Raw genomic sequence first — 22,735 nt, 5'->3', positions numbered from 1 at the left:
TTTCAAAAGGTGTATCAAAAGCTAAGATGCATTACCCCACAAAGAATAGACTGTAGGGTTGTCTGGGCATAAGTGGGGAAAGAGCTTTATTGCCCTGGATAGTTTCATTGAACTAAACTCATACATGAATTAGAGATGGACGAATGAAATGAAAAAATGTCTCCAAAAAAGATGGGTACATAAAGGCTTGGATCAATTTACTCACAGTAGCCAGAAGCCAGAAGTAACTTGAATATTCACCAACAGAAGTATGAATAAGCAGCGTTAGTATATCCAAACAGTGTTATACTACTCAGCAATAAAAAGTGAGCATCTTCAGATAATACACAATATAAATTAATCTCAAAGGTATATTATTTTGAACAGAAGAAGCCAAGCACTAAAAATTTATATGATATGACTTTATTTATGGGAATTCTAAACAGACAAAATGTGTCTATAGTGGTAAAAATTAAAACAGTGTTTTCCTGTGAAAAGCGGTGGGGATGCCTGGAAAGAAACACAAGGGAATTTTTGGCAGTGATGGAAATGTTCTGTGTCTTTGATTTGGGTGACAGTTATATGGGAATATACATTTGTCAAAAAACATTGACCTGTGTGTGTACTTGGCATCTATGCATTTCACTTTATAGAACTAGAAATACAGATTAGAATCACCTGGGAATCATGGAATAAAGAATGAGTTAGTGATATACACATCAATCTAGATGGATCTCAAAAATATTCTATTGAATGAAGGAAGCCAGGCAGAAAAGAGTACATTATGTATGATTCTATTTATAATACTTTCAAGAATATGAAAAACTAATCTGTGGTGATAGAACACTAGTTTATCAGTGGGAATGAGGTGGCCACTGACCGGAAAGGATCACTAGAGAACATTCTTGGAGGATGTTTTATAACTTGGTTGGAGTGTTGATTTCATGGGTAGGTACATTTGATAAAACTTACCAAATTGTATATCAAAATTGGTACATTTAATTGTATGTAAATTTTACCTTAAAAGTTAATAATACAGAAATAAATCAATATATTGCATAAAAATATCTTTGATGGCTGATAGTGGGAAATTGATTTTCTCTCCCTCTTATTCTCCAGATGTGAAAATGTCATATCCTTTACTGTGAGGATATCCTCTTCATATAGGTGAGGACGCCCAACCTCATTAACCCACAACCCATTTCTTCAACTTTGGATTCATAGAAGCTGTAGTTTGGATGTCAGTAATTCTTGTTTTCATTCAAGTAAACCACATCTACAAAAAATATAGAAACATAAGGAATAGAATTGACATTCTTTTAGAGTAACTAGCCACATAAAAATTGGACCGGAACAATGATATGTTGAAAATATTTTCAAGAATAAATCCCTGCATTCAGGCCCAAGAATCAACTAAATGAAGGCTAATTTAATATGAATTAGTTTCTCTAAATTAAGACTGTATACTCAAGAATATGTTGAAAAATCATCTTTAATATAGAACAAACTGTAATATCTGTATTGTCTGATCTCTCTCTATAGGATTTATTTTATTATTTTCCAGCTCTCTTGAGAAACTAGATACCAATCCAAAAGCTCAACGTAGGTTCAGTTAGTAACAGGACTTCAAGAAACAATACTTTCACTATTTTTTTCTTCCAATCCTCCAGAGCCCAACTAGCAACAGACCAAAAAAACAAGCAAACAAAAAAGAAATAATAATGGAAACTTACAGATAATATTGAATTTATCCCCCTTTTAATGTACATTGTGGTTCCAGTGAAGCAGAAACTAGCAATTTACAGTTGATGGAAATGCCACAAAATGCCTAACTTGAAAATTAAATACACACTCCCCTAAAAAAAAAAAATCAGGGGAAACGAAACACAACAAACAAGCCAACAGAAAATGTCTTCTCCTTATTACTACGAAAAACCTAGCCCAGTACAATTCCTGAACTCAACTATTTTCTGCTCCCGCACCTTCTCTACCCAGTCACTTTTTGCTTGTTAGACAGAAAGAGAGCATAACAGAAATAAGAGAACCAGAAAGAGAAAAAAGGAGAATGTATATGCACTAGAAACAGGGGTGCATCACACTAACAGAAGGAGAATTAAAAAGAATAGTGTTCTACTGCAGTCTCTGACATTGTTTCTTATTGATAATTGCTTCTTGGATCAATGTATTTTCTCTTATGTATATATGTACTAAAACTTAATACATGTGTATGTATTAAAAACATCCTTTTCTGTTCAAAAGAAATATCAAAATAGGAAATTGGTTATTCTTAATTCTTCACTGATGAAGCATAAAAAATTCTGTTGCTAAAAATCATTCAACAGGTTGATGGTTAATAGTTTCATCTCTGGGGGGAAAAAGATGAAAGGAGTGTTGTTAAACTCCTTTACTCTGCATCCTGGAGATAAATCCCACTTGGTCATGTATACTATCCTTTTAATATGTTGTTGAATCCAATTTGCTGGTATTTTGTTGAGAATTTTTGTGTCTACGTTCATCAGAGGTATTGACCTTTAGTTTTCCTGTCTTGTAGTGTCTTTGATTTTGGTGCCAGGGTAATGCTGTTATTATAAAATGAGTTTGGAAATGTTCCATCATCCTCAAATTTTTGGAAGAGTTTGGGAAGGGTTGGTATTAATTGTTCTTTAAATGTTTGGTAGAATTCACTAGTGAAGTCTTTTGGTCCTGGATTTCTCCTTTTGGTCTTTGATTACTGACTCAGTCTCCTCACTCATTATTGGGCTGTTCAGATTTTCTGTTTCTTCGTGGTTCAGTCTTGGTATGTTGTATTTCTAGGAATTTTTCCATTTCTGCCAGGTTATCCAGTTTATTGATGTATAATTGTTCATAGCAGTCTCTCATGATCCTATTACAGCAATTTTGTTTATCTTTTGAAGAAAACAGCTTTTAATTTCATTGTTTTGTTTATTATTTTTCTATTTTCTGTTTCACTTATTTTGCTGTAATATTTATTATTTCCTTCTTCTAGTTTTAGGTTTAGTTTGTTCTTTTTACTAGATCCTTTAGGTAGAAAGTGAAGTTGAGTTAAGGACTTGAATAGACATTTATCCAAAGAAGACATGTAAAGGGCCAACAGGTGTATGTAAAGATTCTCAACATCACCAATCATTAGGGAAATGCACATCAAAATCCCAATGAAATATTGCCTTACACCTGTTAGGATGGCTGTTATATTTTTAAAAAAGATAATAAATGTTGGCAAGGAGAAACTGGACCCTTGAATTCTGTTGGTAGGAATGCAAAATGGTGCAGCTGCTATGGAAAACAGTATGGGGGTTCTTCAAAAATTTAAAAATATAACTGCCATTTGATCCAGCAATCCCACTTCTGAGTATTTATCCAAAATAATTGAAATAGATCTTGAGAGCTGTTAGAACTTCCATGTCCATCGCAGCACCATTCACATAGTCAAGATGTGAAAACAACTTAAATGTTCATCAATGGATGAATGGATAAAAAATGTGGTATATACATTACATACAATGGAATATGGTTTGACCTTAAGAAAAAAAGAGGAAAATCCTGCAGTGAGTGGCAATATATATGAACCCTGAGGACTTTATGCTAAGTGGAATAAGCCAGTCACATAAGGAAAAGTGTTGCATGATTCCACTTTTGTGAGATATCAAAAATAGTCAAACCTGTAGAAGCAGAAAATAGAATGGTGGATACCAGAAACTGGAGGGGGGGGGGGAGTAGAGAGTTGCTCATCAGCAGGTATGACATTTGAGCTAGACAAGATGAATAAATTCTGGAGATCTACTGTCCAACCTTCTGCCTGTAGTCAAAAATACTGCATTATACACTTAAAAATTTAAGAGGGTGGATCTCATATTAATATTCCTTTTACAAGAAAAGAGGAGAAAAGTAAAGAAAAGAAACGAAAGGAAATCTTAGCTGTTCTTTCTTTGTAGGCTGGGAATGGAGAGCATGGAAGATGGGAAAGCCATAGTCAGTGTCCTGGCATTAGTGGGAAAAGACACTTGTAACTTACTTAATTCTTGCCAAAGACCCACCTTGGCTTCCAGTATCCAGCCATCAAAATGAAGATACTCTAAAGGCAACTGTGTCTTAAAATGCATAGCTACATTTGCTGTGTATCGAAAAATTTCCCAAAACATTTTTTAAAAAGGAAAATATATAACTATGTTGTAAACAAACAAACAAAAAATATTGTAAGGGTAATGATTATTGACAATAATTGTGCAATTAACTGCTAACTTTTCATTCATTTGCCTGATTTTTAATTTCTAAATGAAAAACAGTAAATACTTGAAACAAAATCTAAGCAAACACAAAGCAAACAAAAATATTGGTTGGCTAACACGAATTATAGAAGGCATGTAGACCATGGTCTCAAAGAATGCTGCTTCAAGTTCCTAGTCCAACTGGAGGGCTTCTCCTCCAATGTCTTGTAAGGTTTATAAGCCATGCAACTAGCCTGCATGAGATGCACAGTCCTGCAAGTGGAATGAGAAGGGACTAAGTCTGGGCCAGTGACCTGGAAAGGTGACAGGGCTTTGTATGCTGGGTAGGGTTGGGGTGTGGTTGCAGGATGGGTATGCATGTTTGACACAGTGGCCTGGGGAAAACAGTGACAGCGTAGTGACTAATGCACAAGGCGCATGAGTCATTAGGACACCTTGAATCTAGGAAAGACAGCAGACGCCCCAGCCACTGGCTGCCATACTTTGACCTTTAACAATGTCTCTATTTGTTTTTATTATTTTATTACAAAAAGTGAAATCTGGAAACTTAAATGCTGCGTTTTACTTTATTTTAAATTCCTAAATTTTCCATTAAAGCAATAAAATTGGATAAACCTGGTGTGCCCATGTAAACATATCTATGCATTATTCAGTGGAAACTCAAGAAACACTCTTCATTTAAAGCTCAAAATCTTTATCTACTTTGGTGTTTTGAAGGGAATTTAAGGTTCCCAAATTGTTGGAATAGTTTGGAAGCAGCCTAAACATCACCTTGGAGATTTTAACACCATTGTCATAGCAAGAAATGAAAAGTAGAGTGCTTAGTGAGGAGGCATAGTACCGCCTTGTCAACTTAGAAAGTGCTTCTCCTGAAATATCACGCTGCAAGGTAGCATTTCCAAGTGGGTTTAAAAAAAAAAAAAAAAAAGAATCTTCTTAAGAATGTGCTTTAGTAAATAAGCAAAGGCTGTTTTCAATCAAAAATCTTCTGTGAGAAATGTCCCCCCCCAAGGAGATTTTTTATGCACTTTGCCTATTTGCATTTTTAGATATAAGAAAGAAAATAGGAGTAAATTGACATATGTAGTTTGAAAAGAAATTGCAAACAAATAGTGACATCTCAAGTGAGATTTTGAAAAAGAAAGATGCAGGTTTAATTGTTTACCATAGTCTTCCAAATTAGTTGCTTTTATTTTAATTTGGAGAATTCCAGAATGAATTTAATACTCTTTTATCAAATTCAATTCCAGTGTGTAAAGATACACAATGCATTTGTCCTAGTCAATGATTAGCTTTCTTAATCTTTTTTTTAAAGTTATGGCTCATAAAATATATGTTTTTGTTGATAAAATAAAACTGTACTACCAATCTCCATGTTAATAATTTCATGTGACAGCTTTGTCTACCCATCTTGCAATTCCACCATCCTCTCTGATAATCACTATAATACTTTTTAATTATCTGTGGCCAAAGTTTTCTAAAACAAACTCTATAAACGGTCACCAAATTTCTGGATCTGAATCTGAATTTGAGATGTCCTTTTTTCTTCTACATGATCCGTGAGAGAAATAATGTAAAACTCAAATTATGTTTTCAACAAATAAGGAAGTAAAGAATGCCTCCACTCTGTAATGTACCTAAAATTTGATTTTAATGAGAAGTTGATTAGATAATAGAGATCAGTAATGTCACAGATAAATTTTGGATTCCAGATACCATCATGGTTTGTTCAGGATAGAGGAAAGTACTGTTACTAGGAAAATAGCTGCCTGGCCTCAGTAATGAAATTCTAATTTTTCTTGGTAATGGAGAATAGAAAACAATCACCTCTCCTACCTCAATTCATACCTATTATTTGTTGCACTTTTTTCTGGAGCTAAAGTTGTAAGTCACAACTAGAGAATTATTGGGCGTTGTTGGAGTGATGGTCTGAGCGGGCCCACAGTGTCTTGTGCTTGCTCAGTGTGGACTGGGTAGGGGAGGCAAAGTGGCCAGCCATATGGAGGAAAGAGCAGCAGCTCTAACTTTTATTAAGCGAAACTCTATGCTGGACACTTTACATATATTATCTTACTTATTCCTCTCTATAACCTTGCAAAGTAAGTCTGACTCATGAATCTATATCATGTTTTAGTCCCCACAAAAGATGGTAGATGTCAGAACTAGAATGTAAACCCAAAACTGAATTCTCTCCATTAAACCTGTCTCCCTAAAGTCAAAGTGTCATGATCTATAGAAATGTACTCATATCTTCAGACTGAGGAACTCTGAGTATCAATCCTGTGAATATGATAAGCAAATGAGTTAGACATGTTAAATCACTTTATACTGAGATGTTATAGGATGTGTATCCCCTGGGTTAGAAAAAGTACAGGTCTTAAAGTCCAAAGACTGAGATTTATTCCCTGCTTTATCATTAACTGCATACACTTACACAAATCAACTTCTACTATACCTTCCTTCATCTTCAGCATTCCCTTCTTGTCCATGTTGTGAGGAGCAAATAAAATATCATGGTAAATAGGATTTTTAAACAATAAATCATTATGTACATGTTTATTATGAATAAAGAATTGTTATTAGAGCAGTAGCCCCATACTCAGATGCCTATAGCCGAGGTATTATAATGATACCTTAAATTTTTTAATCTCAAAGATGGATGATTTTAGCTTGAGTATTAATATGACGGAATATTCTTCACTTACAAAGGAATGTATGGTTTCCCTCAACTCTTTTTTAGAATCATGCTATGCTTTAAGTGTATTTTTATTTTATATTTTTTGATAGAGATGTGTTTGTTGTGCAGGAAACATTTTTTCCCCTCTTGTTTTTACTGTGAGAAAAATGGCAGCATAAGTATAAAGAATAAAAATTGGCCACTCATGCCTGTCCTCAGTGTTCAGACACCACAGGAATGGCTTGACACATTGACAGCCTAAAAAATCACATGCCCTGTGGCTGTGTGGGAAGAGAGATCCAATTTAGTCAAATTTCCCAGGTTTTAGAAAGGAGTCTCTGATCGAGAATTTTTGTAGTTAAGCCTAAAAACTAAAGATTACCAACTAGTCATACATATGAGTATATTTATATATGTATGTGTATATTTATGTGAATGAGATATAGATATAGATATATATATAGATATAGATATATATAGCTATAGATATATCATTGTGAAAGGACACAGGCAGTGGCAGTGGTGGACATCTAGGCCAAAAACTCAGCCATCATCTGGCAGAGAGATGACAGTAACCCAGATGATAGTAACCCAGAGTAAAGAAAGGCTGAAGCATGTGGATTTGAGATATTTTCTTGCAGAAATAGAACTAATACAATTGACTGATTAAATGCAGGCATGAAGTGAAAAAGGCTTAAAAAATGACTGTAAGAGTTTGGGCCTGAGCATCTGGATAGATGGTGCTTCATTTTACCAACATGGGGAACATTGAGGTGAAGCTGATTTAGAACAGCAAGAAGCAACCAGTATTTGTTTTGGCTGTGTTAAATTTAAATGCACATTCATTATACAACTGCAGAGTGTAAATTCCTGTGGGTAAGTGTATATGTGCATGTATGTGTGTGTATCTCTGTGTGTTTCTAGTAAATACCAAAAATGTATGGAACTGCCTGTCCCCTAACAGCTATTCTGATGAGGACAGAAATAGTCATTTAATAGCATATAGGCTTGTGATTCAGTTTTCAAGTTACTTAGCCTTAATTTAAGATGGTTACAAAGCTATGTATGTGTTTCAGAGGCTTGGTTGTGTGTTTAATGATGGTGGGAATAGGCCCGTTGGGGGCACTTTTCGGCCAGGCCAGCAGGAGCTCAGCATGAGAACATGTTCTTTCCTGCCTGCTGAATGGAAGGCTGTGTTTGACTGGTCCACTGAGCAGTCTCTCCAGGAGCAAGATCAGAAACCACTCGGGCCATGAAAATCTCCTTGCTTTGAATAAATGAAGCCTGAAAAGAATATTTACCCAGGAAAAGTGGCGAATTCCATGTACTTTATACCAAAAAATAACTTCATACAAGAAATCGGAAGCTGAAAAAAGTTGGATCTATTGACAGAAAAAGGGTCTGAGAGGCCACTGTAGTAGCCTTTAAAACAGGAAGTGCAGAAGTCATCGGAAACTCCTACCAGTGATCTCAGCTGCCTGCAGCACCAGAGTAGGTACTTTACAAGGAGACTCTGAACCTGTGGGCAAGAGTTCTCCCTGGTTGTCCTGTCCCCTGAAGCCTGTGTCCTGCCTGCTTCTGCAGCAGAAGCAGTACTGGCTTCTGCTTCCCTTTTCCTTTCCAAATATCAACAAGTGACTGTTTTGGCAAAACCTAAGCTGGCTGCAAGGAGGCTTTGGGGAAGGATAGACATGGAGAAAAACACAAAAGAGTTGGGGTGAACATTATAAACAGTATGCAGCACACTCACCTGTATGACCAACACCATGTTCTGGGAGAGTGAAACTCTCCCTTCCTTCACAAGCATTGTCTTTTAGTGGAGACTGCGGACAATAAAGTTACAAACAAATTAAGGTGAACTATTATGCCAGGCAAAGGTGAGTGCTGTAAACAAAATACAGTAGGACAAAGGATGAGAGAGGGTTGAGCTGGGGGTGTGGATGTGCTTTATTTTAACTAAAGTGTCAAAGAAGACTTTTTTGATGTGGTGGTTGCTATAGACTGAATGTGGGTAGTCCCCCAAAATTAATTGAAAGCTAACCCCCGATATCATCGTATTAGGAGGTAGGGCCTTTGGGATGATTAGATCATGAGGATGGAGCACTCATAAATAGGGTTAGTACCCTTAGAAAAGAAATCCCAGAGAGCTCCCTTGCTCACTTCTGCCATGCAAGGATACAGTGAAAAGGCTGCTAAATGAACCAGGAAGCAAGTTCTCACCAGACACTGAATCTGCTGGTGTCTTGATCTTGGCCTTCAAAAGGCTTCCAGAACTGTGAGAAATAAATTTCTGTTGTTTAAAAAGCCATCTACTCTATGGTAGTTTTTGCTATAGCAGTGCAAATGAACTAAAACACTTTTATAAATGTTACAAATATTTTCTCCCTCTCTGCTATTTTTCTTTGATATTATCATTTTGATATTGTCTAAAAAAATCTGTCAATTTTTATAGGTTTGTTTTAAAGAATTTCTGTGCCTCAACACTGTACATATATTTTACTCTTTATTTTTATAATTTTGTGAGTCGTACAAAGTAGAAATGGAGCTTTATTTTTTTTTAAGAATTGATCACTTCTTTCCAAATTATTTTTTAATTAGTCCACACTTCTCCACATATTTTAAATTCCAACTTAATCATATTAAATTCCCATTTGCACATGCATCTGTCATATATTCATTTTCAAGCTTGGAATGAGGAGTGGGAAGAGGTTGAAGGTGAAGAATAGCCCAGACTTTTCTGGACCTTCTTGTTACTTGAGGCCATGCAATGTCATCAAAAGTCTTAAGGTCTTTCTTAAGGTGTACCCATTAAGCTTATAAACCCTTTGGAAAAAATGTTTTATATTCCTTGAATATGAAGCAATTTGACCATTAGAGCAAAGTGTTTATCTACAGTTTACTTTGTAATTATAAAATAAGATATTTCCAATTTTTCATTAGTATTTTAATTGTATTTTATTAGTATGTGGGAGTTATTCTGATGATGTAGTGTAGACCATTGCTAGTAATTTCTCTCCTCAGCCCTACCTTCCACAGAAACAAAATGATATTTCCTTATGTCTAATACTATCTGTTCACTTGATTCAGCAGTAAACATTATTTTATGTAAAAATAGAATTGAATATCACTATAATGTCTCTCTTTTAAAATTAAGGTTTAGGAAACAAATGACTTTTCTAGAGCCAATGTGCTCCTTTAAAAAATATCTCCCTTAGTTGACAGGGTAAGTCTTGTAATTTATCATATACCTTTTGTCCTTTGCACACAAGAAAGTACTGAACCAAATGAGTAGCCCAATTTAAAAAACTGCATGTAACTCATAGCTGCATACTCTCTTAATTCACATTCATATTTCCCATGATAATATATCCCTTTGTTATGATTGTTTTACTGTATTGAGTATATTCTAAGAAAACTGCCTCAAAGTTTCTGTGAAATGAATCTGAGTGAAGTTATATTTATGACATATGTAGACAACTTAAAACACAAACAGCACAACAATATAAATAACTGAGGAAATAGCAGTGAAGTATACTAATAGTAAGAGAAATAAAATGAAGCCAAGGATGAAGTACATGCCATAAGGTCCTACACAGTTGTTAGAATTGGGCCACAGATTTTCTCTGAACTTTCTAGCAATCACTGTCAAGGGAGAAAGATCCTCAGTTACGGGATTCACAGGGCCCAAAATTAAAATGAAGTTTGGAAACTCTATTCCCATTTCTAAGACCTCTGTGAATCTTGTCCCATTAATCCTCATAAGGACCATACATTGTGATGTATAGATCACTATCATCAATATCTACAATAAATAACTTCAATTTCTCTTCTCTGGCAAATATCCACAGAGCAGAGTTTTTACGTTGCTAATTCAAGGAATCCCGCATGTTTTAACAGTAAGCTAATGGGCGATGGGGTTTTATCTATTGTGAAAGCTGAGGCGTCAAATGAAGACTCATGCCTAAATGGCAGGCTGCTCTACCTAAATGTAATGAAAACTGGATGACAGAAATATGTATACATATACGTACTAATTAATTCCAGTGTTAGGAATACGCACAACATTCTCTTCAGAGACTATGTTTTAGTGAGTTTACATGTTCATTGCCTTGCATAATGAGGGCACATCCAATATATTATCACTCCATGTACAGTAGAGCAAGATGTTTTGTAATAAGGTTTAGGTATGATTTGAACTGAACAAGGTGCTTAAATTTCTCTAAATGAAAAGTGGAATTGACAGCACTTAACCTGCAGGGATATTATAAAAATAAGTGCAGTGGGTGTTTGAGAGACACTGTATATGTAATTTCTGTAAATTACAGAAACTGTAAATTCTCTGCAGCACATGTATTCTGTATAAAGCAATAATATTGACAAATTATTGTAAGATTGCTAGAGTTCTGTTTAATTACTCAGTTTCTATATTACAATGTATATTTATTATGCTTTTAAAACTGCAATCTGGGCTTTAATGCATTTTAACCAAGGCGTTGTAACATATACAATAAAACTACAAAAGATGCAGATAACCATAGAAATCACATATCAGTATGATACCATTTTAAGAAGCAAATATGTCTTACTGCTGCCTTGGCTGAGTAAGCATTCACATAAATGTGTATTTTGCACAATAAGTATTTTAAAAATTTTCTTCAACTTAAAACTATCTTTGGACTTAGTATAGGAAATGAATTGATGTGAAAGAATATAGTTCTTTATGCAAAAGGCACATGTATATAAGATCTTTGAACTAGGACCTTATCACCAAGTAGCCCAGCATACATGTATTCTGAGATGTTTTCATAGAGTCTGTTCTTTCTTTTAGAGTTCAAATTACTTGCACTTTATTTTTTATTTTTTAAATTTTTATTGGAGTATAGTTGATTTGCAATGTTGTGTTAGTTTCACGTGTACAGCAAAGTGAACCTGTTATAAATATACATATATCCAGTCTTTTTAAGATTCTTTTCCCATATAGGCCATTACAGAGTGTTGAGTAGAGTTCCATGTGCTATATAACAGGTCCTTATGTTTTGACCCAAACACTTCTTTCTCATGACTAATGGAACATATCAGCAAGTTCCCAAGTTTGAATGTATAATCTATGACCAAGGAAATAGGAATTAAAATGACATCAAATGAGATAGCATATAGTTCTACCTTAGTTTGATTAGAACTATATGCTAATCAACTTATGTAATCAGGAGAGGGATAAACTATAAAGTATAGCTCTGCCTGAAAAAAAATACTACTGAATTTCTGCATTTCTTTTTATGAGAATTATCTAATTTCTCATAATTTACATTATAAGAATCTGTATTGCTTAATACCTTTAATATCCAAAGTTCAGTAAACATTATATCTAAGTCTGTTCAATGTGAAATTAATGACAAAAATAATTGAAAAGAAATGCAATATCATTGTTCTGATACAGAAGGTTTTACTATATTCCTACTTACATAAGTTCTATGTTATTTTTAGTGTTATTTCAAATGTGAATTTTTTTAATGAAAGGAGTTCTCTAGAATCATTTTCAATACAGTTGAAGAATTCTTATATTTTTATGTAATGCAATTTATTAGGGAAGTAAAAGACATTAAAGTTTTTCAATTTGAAAGAGAAATAGGGCCCAGATTTATTTCAGAAGAGTACATCCTTTTGAAATTTTACTTCTTTTACATCTTCATTTTAAAACAACTTATATAGTTGGTCCTTCATACCATGGATTCTGCATCTGTGGATTCAACCAACTACAGATCAAAAATATTTGAAAAACAAATTCCAGAAAGTTCCAAAAAGCAAAACTTGAATTTGCCTCATGCCAGCAACTGTTTACATGGCTTTTTTCCCATTGTGATCCATATTGTAAGTAATCTAGAGATGATTTAAAGTATATGGGAGAAAAAAAAAAGTATATGGGAGGATGCACATAGATTATATGCAAATAGTGTTCCATTTTATATAAGGGATTTGAGTATCTGTAGATTTTATTGCCTTCTGGGGATCCTGGAATCCATCCCCACAGATATCAAGGGACGACTGCATCTATCTCTGCCATAACTAACATATTTTAATCTGGTTTTAGTATTCTACAGAACATAAATTGATAAAGATCTTTTAAAATTTCTAATTATTTCAGTGTGGTTTTGACATTAACTTTTGTTCCCAAGAAAGATAAATGCCAACTGAAATTGTGTGGAGGATTATCAACATTCTGTTGCCCAAGTCTGGAATGATCACAGAGGATTTGTGAATAAGGCATTGGGGGGGAGGGAAAGATACAGAAAGTGTCTCAGTGTTCACTAGGAGAACCTCAGGAAGAAAGATTATGTCTAAGCCTCAGATTATTGAAAATAAGTACTGTTCCAATAGTGTATGCTTTTTTTTTTTTTAAGTAATATCAATACTTAGATTATCTTCATTTTGTTTTTAATCTTTATTGGAGTATAATTGCTTTACAGTTTCTGCTGTACAACAAAGTGAAAGAGCCACATGTATACATATATCCCCATATCCCCTCCCTCTTGAGCCTCACTCCTAACCTCCCTATCCCACTCCATTAGGTCTTCACAGAGCATCAAGCTGGTCTCCCTGTGCTCTGTAGTAGCTTCTCACTAGCCATCTGTTTTACATTTGGTAGTGTGTATAGTTTGATGCGACTCTCTCACTATGTCCCAGCTTCCCCTCGCCCTGATGTTCTCAAGTCCGTTCTCTATGTCTGCATCTCTGTTCCTACCCTGCCACTAGGTTCATCATTACCATTTTTCTAGATTCCGTATATGTGTGTTAGCATATGGTATTTGTTTTTCTCTTTCTGGCTTACTTCGCTCTGTATGACAAACTCTAGGTCTATCCACCTGACTACAAATAGCTCAATTTCATCCCTTTTTATGGCTGAGTAATATTCCATTGTATGTATGTGCCACATCTTCTTTATCCATTTGTCTGTTGATGGACATTTAGGTTGCTTCCATGTCCTGGCTATTGTAAATAATGCTGCAATGAACATTGTGGTACATGTATCTTTTTGAATTATGTTTTCTCTGGGTATATGCCCAGTAGTGGGATTGCCGGGTCATTTGCTCATTCTATTTTTAGTAGTTTAAGGAAACTTCATACTGTTTTCCATAGTGGCTGTACCAACTTACTTTCCCACCAATAGTGCTGGAGGGTTCCCTTTTCTCTATACCCTCTCCAGCAAAATGAAATTATCTCAACTAAAATCCACCCTGTAATACACTGACAGACTAAATTTTCTAACATATCACTTTCAGCTGGCCAAGCCCTGGGACAAGAATGTATAATATCTCCCAAATAAGCATTTTAACAAGTTGAACCACTACTTATATCTTCTATTTTTATTAGGTGAGATTCCTCACTAACAAACTTATATTTCATTTAAGTAATATATTCTGAGTGAATAATATGTCCCAAAAAGATACAAAGGGGCAGGTCTTGTAAAGTTATATTAACTATATTAAAGAATATGTACGCTATCCTAAGTGCACTGAGAATCTATTAATTTTTTTTTTCCTGAGCAAAGTAGTAAAGTCAAAGTCTAGAATTCCCAACTAATATCTTAGTTGGAAAAAAGACAGCCTTTATTTCATATTTGAAGACATTTTTATCTCTTTTAGCTTCGGGTCAGATGGGGCTGAGGATTGAGACCAAGATAGAATTCTACAGAAATATAAAAATAAATGAAAAATGTTTTGAACTGCTATGGAGTGATTTATAAAATGTATTTTTAATAGAATAAGAAAGCCATGATAAAAGAATGTATACAATATGCCATCATTTGCTCAAGTAAAACTAAATAAGAATACATGTATTTTCTTAGTTTTGTAAAAATAAGCAAAAATCATACACCAAAAACTAGTCAAATTGACAATGTATTGTGGATGGAACTGATATGAAACTGATATAGGAAATGTGGCTTCTCTGCTTATACCTTTTGTTTTATATATTCAAATAATTAATGTGATTCAGTGAGAATTAAAAAGTTTTTACATGTGATTATCCCAATGCAGTACAGCTGAGAAGAGAAAGAAGAATGGTAACATGCAGAAAAATGTTTAATGAGCAGAGAGCAGACAACAATCCCAAAAAAGAGACAAGGAAACCAACAATAGAAAATCAGAAAGGAGTAGGAGGACATTGGCAGAGTTCTGTGATAAAAATCAAGGGAGGAGGGATGTTTTCCATTCAGTGCTACAGGGAGGGAAAATAATAAACACTAGGATGACCCATTGGATTTGACAATTAGGGGAAATTATTAGCCAAAAACCTGAAAGGAATTGGGGTGGGGAAAAGGGAAAGAGAAAACTGTAGATCAAAAAAGGAGCTCAAGATGTCCCTCAAAGGCAAATATTTCTTCACCATTTTGCCCAAGGCTCACTCCAGAATTAATATATTTGATGAACTGGTTTAATTCAGTTCTTCAGTGTTCATACAAACAAAGGAGGCAAATGTAAAACAAAATAAAACAAAACCAACAAAACAAAGAAGAAAGCAAGCAAACAAGAAGTCCCCAGATGATTGTTTAAATTAATCTCTTAACAACAGGGTTTGTTTTAGTTTTTCTTTGTTTCTGTGTTCAAATCTGAGTCTTTTGCAGGAAAGCATGTCTAGGGCTAGAACAATTCTCCAGAGGCCCTGGCCCTGGAAATCCTTTCAGGATGTTTTAGTTATTTTCCCATGCACGGCGTGTTTTGCCTCTGAGCCCATTGTTTGAAATGTCTGTTGCTCTTCAGGTCACAGAGGAGCAAATCTTTTAAAATGGCCATGCTGGCTTAGCCCGTGGAGAGGGAAGTCGACATACAAGAAGTTCAATTACTGTGAATTTAAAACAGAAAAATGTCTTTCTAAAGTCACAGTTATGTTCAACTAGAAGCATCCACATCTCAAAAACGGCATTTTTCTGTTTTAAATGTACAGTCATTGCTATCCTGCTGCTCTCCCAGGGGCTAAGCTAGTGCTGTCAATTGCATTGTTCTGCTCTGCTGTGAACAGAATAGTCATGGTGACTTCACATGGGCTTGCCGTAAGTAGAGCCAGGTCTGTTAAAAGAAAAAGCTCTTCATATATGAACCCCAACATAAGTGCTGATGAGGATATAAAGAAAATAGATAATAAATAGAAAGATGGATACACACACACACACGTAGATGGACAGACAAAAGGGAGAGGAAATTAATGTTATCTGAAGGCTTCATAGGAGTGGAAACTAGGTTTTTTTTGTTTTCTTTAAGAACTTTTATTGAGATGCAATTGACATACAATAAACTGCATATATTTAAAGTGTACAATTTGATATTTTTTTCTTATTAGTAATGTATACATGGCAATCCAAATCTCCCAATTCATTCTCCCCCAACTCACCTCGCTTTCCCCACCTAGTGTCCATGTGTTTGTTCTCTACATCTGTGTTTCTATTTCTGCCTTGCAAACCGGTTGATTTGTACCGTTTTTCTATATGAAACTATGTTTTTTGTTTTCCCATAGAATGAGGAGTATCTCTTAATAGAGGAGGCAAAATCTACCCCTGAAAACAAGAAGTCATATTCCTGTTGGAGCTTAAGTGTGGGCCCCACACTCACAACATTTTGAGAAGCAAAGAAATTTTTAGTTCCTAATGTCATTGTCCCAAACAAATTTATAGTTCCAGGCCTAATCCTTAGCATTGCCAAAGATCCTACCAGAGTTTCAGTTATGTCCACAAAAGGAAATATAAGTACAAAAGAGAAAACTTGGTTCAATCTTGCCTGAATGTCAGTGATTCTATACTAGTTTTATACGGTTTGAATGCCCATGTAACGTTTCTCACAAATTGAGCCATTTTTGAGAAAGAATGAACTGGAGGGGAAAAATGCTAAAATATTGATTTTCTCTGTATTTTTCTCTTGAAACTGCCAAAGTTCTTCTATTTGATTTATTTGTTCAAATCTATAAGAAATATTAAATGAGTCTGCTTGCTATAGTCTCTCCACAAAATTAAGAGATTATATCTTAATATGGCTTCCCGCTCCTTCTTGAAGGGTATTATCAGGATGAGTCTAAGATATTATCTCTTTTCCTCTTTCAGTTGTATTTTGGCCTCTGCCATTGTGTAAGTCAGGACCACCATAGTAAATAGCTATCAGACTCAAATTAGGGTAATTTAGTAATTAACAAGGGACTGTCTACAACAGTTTGGACACAAACTGTACCACAAGGGACAGTGCAGTCCCCAGGACTAGTGATGATAGACAGTTACCACACTTAAACCTAAATGGAGGAGGAGACATAGTGATTAATAGAATCTAGAAAGATAGAGTGGTGTTGTTAATACTCCAAAGCTTGAATGGGTGAGGGAAGGGAGCAGATACCTAAACCCAGCAGAATCGTATAGAGAGGGCCAACTTGAGAGGAGCTGCGACCGTCAGTGAAAGGATATAGCCAACCTAAGGAGAGCAAAAGAGAAAAAGTCAAGATGGTATGCATCCCAGTATCACTCAGTAATGTCTTCTTCCCTCTAATCTCCTCATAGGGCTCCCCATTGACTTAATCAAAACTGAAACTGCCCATGGGAGCCCTTTCATGTAGCTCATACAAGTCAGTTCCCCAACACAGAGAGCAGGAAGGGAAAAAAGTGGAGAGAGGTTCTGAGGGATAAATGCAAGAAAATTGCAACCATCTATATCTTTTACCCTTCGGCAGCCACTCTGTCCTTTGTGTAGTGAAGCATGTGTGTCTTAGTCACAGAAGGTCCACAGATTGCCATCAAGATATGACATCATCTCAGGGTTACTGCAAATGTATTATACTCCCAAGTTGAAATCTACAACATTAGTCACACATAACATTTTCTTCTATAAAAAAAAAAGCATGTCCTCTGGTTGAAGGCAGTATTATTGATGTAGCAGATGCCATGGCTGTGTATAAAGGATTCAGGAAGTGATAAAATAATAGTATGGACAGAACCACTACAGAAGGGAAAGGCACATCCATACCTGGGACACATATGTGTTCTGGTAACAATAAAGTGCCATGTTGCTGTGAAAGGAGGCGTCTAACATGGTAAACCTACTGCTGGGAAGCCAGCTGGTTTCCCCAGAGAATGATGATATACTAGGGATCAGCATTTGCCTCTGCTATTGGAAGGTCTGGGTACTCAAACAATCTCTTCCTTTACATTAGGTGACCAAACAGCTTTACCACCAAAATTGTGCCAAGTGAGAAATTTTCCCTTCGAAGTATAAGGATAAGGTCACTGCTAAGTGATGCAGTAGTGTGAAAGCCATCAACCTCAGCCTAGGTTAGAATACCGTGAAAGTTTTCCCATAAACTTGGCCATTGCTTTTTTCTCTTATGTTAAATGACCATGGTTTGAGATAGAAGTAGTGAAGTAGTTAACTCTAGGAGAGGCTATGCTCTGACTCTATTTTGGGATTTTTCAGAATCTCCTACAGTATAATTCTCTGCTTTAGACCTTCCAGTATGAACCTCTGTGGGGTCATATGATCTGAGTGGTAGGGTGTCTTGTACTACAGCCTAGATCTGCTGCAGAAATTTGTGCTCCAAGTCTCAATCGTGGTTGTCTTACATAGGGATTATCTACAAGATGGGAAGAGAAGAACAGTCAAGTGTAGAATATGTTACTCTAAAATCCAAGTGGCCTCACAGAGCACTGTGCCTCCTGCTCTTGATGGGTGGTGTGAAGTGAAGCAAGGTTGTTCTTACTTTACTAGGAATATCCCTAAATGCTCCATACCACTGGGTCCTTAGAAACTTCACCAGTAAGGTAGGTCTTAAATTGTTGAGTGTCTACCACATTCTTGGAAGCATATCCAATAGTAGGGCTTCTAGTATTCTTACTGCTTTTACTAGATCCAGCTAACATAATATTTTCAGTGTAATGGAACTACAAGATATTATGAGGGATATCGAGATGACCAAAAGTGTTTTAAATAACATTGTAACCAAAAAAAAGTGCAAGGCAGTAAAGGTATACTATTGTCCTCAGTACATAAATGCAAACTGCTTCTGGTTTTCCTCACTTATGGGAATGTAACCAACAGCATTTGGCAGGCCTGTAGCTACATACCAGGTGCCAGAGTTAAGATTATTTTCCCCAGTAAAATATTGTATCCAGTACGGCAGCTGCAATTGGCATTAGCATCTCATTAAGTTTATGGAAACCTGCTCTCAACTTCCCAAGCACATTAGACTTTATACAGGCTATGCAGGTGATATAAATGGGATGTGACAGGATTCACCATCCCTGCATCTTTCAGATATTTGATGACAGTTCTGTACTCTATATTTGCCCTAGTGAAGCTATATAGTTTTTAATTTACTGTTTTTATAGGGGTTGGTGACATTTCCAGGACTTTTACTTTCCCCTTTCTGCCATAATGATTCTCACTTCACAAGCTAGGAAACAATACAAGGAATCTATCCGTTAGCATCTGTTTCCCCATTCAGTCTAGAGTTACAGGTTGCGTACAGAATGGCACTATCTCCTCTTGAAACTAGAGTTTTTTTCATTCCAAGTTGTGGTAGGAACTGTGGTGGACACTGCCAAAAGTGACCTCCAATGAGCCACGCCCTTACGTAAGTAATTCACTCCGCTTTAATGGCGGTGGACTCTGTAACTTGCTTCTAACCAATTGAACATGGCAAAGGTGATAGGATACCACTTTCATGGTTATCTCATGCTTTATGGCAAAGGAGAGGGGATTTTACAGATGTAATTAAGGTCCCTAATCTTTTATTATTTCAGTTACCCAAAAGAGAGGACCATCGTGAGTGGTCCTGTTTTAACTGGGTGAATCCTTTACAGCAGAGCAGAAGCCGTCCTGAAAGTTAGAATCTGGAAGAAGTGTGTGTGTGTGTGTGTGTGTGTCTCTTTCTCTCTCTCTCTCTCTCTCTTTCTCTCTCTCCATTTTGGCCAGGGATTCTACAGCCACCATAAAACGAATTCTGCCAACAGTCTAAGAGAGCTTGGTTGCATCCTCATGGGAATGCAACTGAGCCAGCACCTGTTGAAACCTTGAGTAGAGAACTGAGAACGCAGCTAATCCTCACCCAGACGGCTCATCTGTAGCGGCTGTGAGATCATAAACAAATTTTTTTTAAGCTTCTGTTAGTGGTCATTTGTTTCAGAGCATAGAAAACATGTATAAAAACTTTTACTGTGGTCCTAAGAGCAGGATTTCTCAGCTTCAGCACTCTGAGATTTTTGGCCAGATAATTCTTTCTTGTCAGGGCTTGTGCATGTAAGGTTGTTTTGCCGAAAGCCTTACTTTCTGTTTCAAGGCTTGTTGGATTCGCTGGCAAAATAACCAGTCTACACTCAGTTAAACAAGAATTTAGAGACAGTTTACTGAATTAACAAATATTACAGCATACTAAGAAAGAATAGTAAAGACAGAGGTTTATACATCACCGAATTGGGGAAGCACCTACATCCAGATTCAAGCAGCGCTGGGAAGTTCCGAGTGACAGCAGTCTGGAGCCCCAATTGGGAAGGGTCCCAGGCCGTGTGTCCACTCCATGGGTGAGACTTCAGATTGGAGTTCTAGGGACTTCTGTTTATAATTCCAGGCCGCAAACTGTTTTCATGAGTTTGCATGCAAAAATGCAGCTCTGGATTTACTTTAATGATGTTGTTGGTTTCACCATGTGAGTCACAAGATTTTCCAGGTCCCGGGTGACTGGCCAGGTCCTGAGGGCTCAAGAAATTCCAAGACCCGCTCCCTTTCTTATCATAAGCGCCATCTGACTTGCTAGCAGTGATTGTTAGGTATGGAAGCAGGCACGCAGTCCAGGCAGGGTCACAGGTCGGTCAGAGGCCTGCTTCTGTCTCTGAGGCCTGGACAAGACTGTATTACTGACTTCCCCAACAAGGATGTTTAGAAGCATCTCTGGCCTATACTCATAGATGCCAGTAGCACCCACCTTCCCAGTTGTGACAACCAAAAATGTCTCCAGACACTGTTAGGTGTCCCCTGGGGGGACAGAAATCACCCAGGCTCACAACTACTGCCATGGAGGCAACAAGGAGTAGCAGGGAGGGGCCCATAACAGAACCAGCACGCTCTTGTGAGGTTGTACAACAGTCATCAGGAGTGCAACCATTAAAAGCATTTTTTTTTTTTTTTTTTTGGTACATGAGAGAATCGGTTTCCTCCATAACAAATGTGTCAGGGAAATCTAAAATTTCAAAAATGTTCATCTCACTCATATCTTTCCACAAGTCTCTATGCCTCGAAAACCTGCTCCCTCCCCAACAACACCCTTACTTCAGGCTTAGAAGACTTTTGATCTTCCTATCCTATCAGACTTTATAGAGAGTTTGGGAACATTAAAAACAACGTTGTCACAATCGACATCTTTCTTGAATCTTTTTAATGCAAACTTCATATCAAGTTTCACCAAATTCTAAAAAGATCACACTGATCAATCAGAAGAAACTGTTTTTCCTGCTTACAAACTTTAACAAAATATCACAAACACTTTACATTTTAACATGCAGCCTGAGAAGTGGATTATCTGGGAATGACCCAAGGAGAATACTCTATGTTACCTGAACAATGAGTCACCTGCAACCTGGGGTCCACTTCTCCATGAAAGTGTTTGTACCCAAACTCTTCTTTTCTAGTGTCTAGTGCCTTCCTTCTTCTTGCAGGAGGTACTGTTCCTGAGCCCAACTTCCCATTGGTCCCAAAGTAGTCCAGGTAATGGGCAGATGTCTTTCCCAGGCAACAACTGTAAACAGATGGAGCTGCAAATCAGACTGCTTGGTGCCCAGTAATCTGATCACCCTACTGCTGAAACAGCTACTTCTAAGAAGGTAAGGGTTGTAGAATACTTCCTCTTACTGTTAAAAATAAAATATGTCACTGCATATCCAGCAATTTTCTTGATCCTGCATGCTTCTCCATGAGATTATTGAAAGGAATGGGAGTCAAAAAAAAATGTACCTTCTCTTCTTATTGAACACCTGGCTTGTACATTTTCCCTGATAAAATCCATTCTTTAGTTTGTGCCTTGTGTTGTGGAATTGGCCTGATGAATGCCAGGTAGTGACCACAAAGGGATCTTCTTTACTTAGGTAAATGTCCAAAATGATTCCCAGTACTTTTTAACCAGATAGAAAGAAATAAATTCCTCTTTATTGGGCTTGGAAAATAGGACTTCAGTTTAACAGGTTCTCTACGTATATATTTTCAGTAATCAAACTTACAAGCAGACTCTTATTATGACTTTTACTCAGTTGAAAGCTCTCCAGTGATAGTATATAAAATATTTACAAAGAAAAAAGCATAGTATACTATACTATTATATACTACATAGATGATGTGTATATATGTACTACATTATATGATACATTGTACTATGAAGATAGCCTATGTAGATACCGTAATAGACTACGCTATGGAAACATCTATAATTTTGCTGGCATATTATTTACAAATCAGAAATATAATTGCCTTTCTACAGTTTCTAACCTTAGCAACTTAAATTGTTTTTTATTCAGTGATGGAAAACAAGCTCTAATAAATGAATTGCACAGGCATTACAGATTGGAAAAAGCAACTATGGTTTTTGCAGCGTCAGTTCTATTCTGTCCCTCTTTGTATAAATAGCCAGAGGCAGACTTGAATATCTTACTTTCATTTGAAATCGACCAGTGATTTCAGATTTATTCGTTCCCTGGCTCCACCCCCAGCAATGCTGCTACCACTACATCTATGCATATATAAACTTAAACTCTTGTTATCTTTAACCTAGGGGTTGAAGCAAGGTTCTCGCAAACTATAGCAATGTTTCACAAGTTAATGTA

The 22,735-nt window shown here is 36.3% G+C and overlaps 1 long non-coding RNA gene across 2 annotated transcripts; it reads right to left on the bottom strand.

The window, feature by feature from the left end:
• Positions 1-430: 430 nt before the first annotated feature.
• Positions 431-20,501, bottom strand: LOC130852588 (uncharacterized). 2 transcript variants are annotated; one of them, XR_009053384.1, is made up of 4 exons: positions 20,336-20,501; positions 17,274-17,348; positions 8,654-8,726; positions 431-1,255 (listed from the first exon to the last, which is right to left on the bottom strand). It is a non-coding gene; the product is annotated as an uncharacterized LOC130852588 (long non-coding RNA). The 2 variants fall into 2 exon arrangements; XR_009053383.1 differs by having other exon boundaries at positions 20,356-20,501.
• Between the last annotated feature and the right edge of the window lie 2,234 nt (positions 20,502-22,735).

The sequence above is a fragment of the Hippopotamus amphibius genome, chromosome 4 (genome assembly GCF_030028045.1).
Source record: "Hippopotamus amphibius kiboko isolate mHipAmp2 chromosome 4, mHipAmp2.hap2, whole genome shotgun sequence".
NCBI classification, from domain to species: domain Eukaryota; kingdom Metazoa; phylum Chordata; class Mammalia; order Artiodactyla; family Hippopotamidae; genus Hippopotamus; species Hippopotamus amphibius.
This window is presented reverse-complemented; position numbering and strand designations above follow the sequence as displayed.